This window comes from Heterodontus francisci, chromosome 30 (assembly GCF_036365525.1).
Source record: "Heterodontus francisci isolate sHetFra1 chromosome 30, sHetFra1.hap1, whole genome shotgun sequence".
Taxonomy (NCBI): domain Eukaryota; kingdom Metazoa; phylum Chordata; class Chondrichthyes; order Heterodontiformes; family Heterodontidae; genus Heterodontus; species Heterodontus francisci.
The window spans coordinates 31,604,866-31,607,581 of record NC_090400.1 but is presented as its reverse complement, the minus strand read 5'-3'; the positions used below and the strand labels follow the sequence as shown (position 1 = coordinate 31,607,581).

The window sequence follows — 2,716 nt, the reverse complement described above, 5'->3', positions numbered from 1 at the left end:
ATATTAACAGACAGGCTTGTAGACAAAGGAGCCACTCCCTGCTCCAATTCAATCCACAAACACACATGGTCAGACCAGTTAGTCACATGGCTAACTGGCTGTGGCGGAGTTTGAACTGAGAGTTTTAAATTGGAGAGACAGTATTTGAACTGGCAGAAAGCAGAATGCACCTGGACTGAAGAAGACCTCCTGTCTGCCTGTCTGCTCCCATCTCTTTCTCACGGAACTCCAAAACCCACTGAGACACATGAACCCTAAGAGAGAAAAGTCTTCTAAAGTGAACAAGGTTTAAGAAGAATCCTGGGCCCCAATGAAAAGCAAGACCATATCTTCAATCAAGGACTCTACAGCGAGCTCGAAGCACAGTAACCAAAAAACCCTCCTCAGCGATTGCCTCAAACCTTTCCACTTTAGTTTTTCTTCTGCTCTTTTCTGTCTGTCTTTGCATGTGTGTATCACGTATGCATGCTCGCGTGGGCACATCGTGTAACTGTAGGCATCAACTGAATTAAAGTTTAAGCTTAAGTTTAATAAAATTTCACCTTTCTTCTTTAAACCTAAGAAAGCCTGTTTGTGCTAATTTCTTTACCTTATAATTGGAAAGTGGTGAACAAGGAATCACCAAGGGAAAGCTAAAAACACTGTGTGTTTAAAAATAAAACCCTGTTACAGTAAGACCAGGTGAAGGCTGAAAGGGAACCCTAGACCTCTTTCTCAACTGGTCGTAACAGGCACCTTGTCACATGCCTTCTGGAAATCTAAGTACAGTACGTCAATGGGCTCCCCTTTATCCACAGCGCATGTTACTCCTTCAAAGAACTCCAATAAATAGGTTAAACATGATTTCATTTTCACAAAACCATGCTGACTATTCCCAATTACCTTGAGTTTTTCTAAGTGCCCAGCCACAGCCTCCTTAATGATTGACTCTAACACCTTCCCCATGACAGACATCAAGCTAACTGGCCTATAGTTATCTGTTTTCTGCCTCCCCCCTTCTTGAATAGAGGGGTTATATTTGCTACTTCCCAGTCTGATGGAACCTTTCCAGAATCTAGAGAACTTTGAAAAATTAACACCAACGCATCTACTACCTCATTAGCTACCTCTTTTAAGACCCTAGGATGAAGCCCATCAAGACCCAGCAACTTGTCAGTCTGCAGCTCCATCAGTTTGCTCAGTACAGCTTCCCTGATGATTGTAATTTTCCCAAGTTCCTCTCTTCCTTTCACCTCTGGATTTACAGCTATTACTGGAATGATTTTTGTATCCTCTATAGTGAAGACAGAAGCAAAATATTTGTTCATTTCATCTGCCATTTCCTTATTATCTACTATTAACTCCCCATTCTCACTCTCTAGAGGACTAACACTCACATTACTTACCCTTTTCCTTTTTAAATACCTGTTGAAACTCTTGCTATCTGTTTTTACATTTCTTGCTAGCTTACTCTCATGTTCTAATTTCTTTCTCCTGATTAAGCTTTTAGTCATTCTCTGCCATTCTTTATATTCTGACCAATCGTATGACCTGCCACTCATCTTTGCACAATTATATGCCTTTCCTTAAGTTTGATGCTTTCCTTAAATTCTTTAGTTAACCACGGATGGTGGGTCCTCCCCTTAGAATTTATCTTTATACTTATCCTGAGTATTCTGAAATAGCCCCTAACACTGCTTCTCTATTGATCCATCTCCTAGCCTAGTAACCCAGTTCACTTCAGCTAGTTCAGCTTTCATGCCCACATAGTTGCCCTTATTTAAGTTTAAAATACTAGTCTTAGACCCACTCCTCTCTCTTTCAAACTGGATGTAAAATTCAATCATATTGTGGTCGCTGCTGCCTAGAGGTGCCTTTACTCTGAGGTCATTAATTAGTCCTGCCATATTACACAATACCAAGTCAAACAAGGTTGTGAATAGCATGACAAACTGAGCTTCTCGGCCTTTTGGCTAAGATCAAGTGTAGTATCTGTTCTTATCAGTGCTTACTTGGTTGAGAAGAGACCATGATCATTACCTTTTGATCCTGGGTAGGCTTTGAGTGAAATGGCTATAACCAATTTTCGAGCTGCAGGCCAGGGAGTGCGCAACACCGTTCGGGTGGTCGTGAAGGACAAGGAAGGAGAGGCACCGGTTGATCGCACCTTCTTCATCAAGAAAATCCTCTTCAATTGCTGCGGATTTCAAGCTGCGGACGTCTTCTGCCTGCAGGATTTCCCCAGCAGTGGATACTTCGACGTGACGTTCCGGAACGTGGCGGGATGCATCAAGTTCCTGAAGGCGTTCAAATTAAAAGGGGACCGGGCGCCACTGTCGATGCTCACAGCGGAGCCGCTCTTCACGCTTCCGTCACGACAGGACCGGGTGGTGACGATTCACCTCTACAACCCCCATGTTAAGTGGTGAATGTACTCACCTTTCTCGCCAGGTACTTCGAGGTGGCCGGCAGCAGCACTGATGTCAAGGACCCCTTTGGGATTTGGACCAGCAAGCGGCAGGTCAAGGTGACCTTGAAGGTCGATCCCAGTGGAGCCATCATCCACCCTTCCTCCAGCTTCGCTATCGGGGGAAGTTGAGGTTTCTTGGTCTACGCTGGGCAGCCCAGAGTTTGCCGCACCTGTGGCAAATCTGGTCACGTGGCAGCCAACTGCAGCACGGTTGTTTGCAAGAACTGCAAGGAGGAAGGCCATCAGACCAAGGACTGTAAGCAGACT

General features: G+C 44.4%; 1 pseudogene; it reads left to right on the top strand.

Annotated features, from left to right (window-relative positions):
* The first annotated feature begins 1,932 nt into the window (after positions 1-1,932).
* On the top strand, positions 1,933-2,024 carry LOC137346903 (U2 spliceosomal RNA; annotated as a pseudogene).
* The last annotated feature ends 692 nt before the right edge of the window (positions 2,025-2,716 follow it).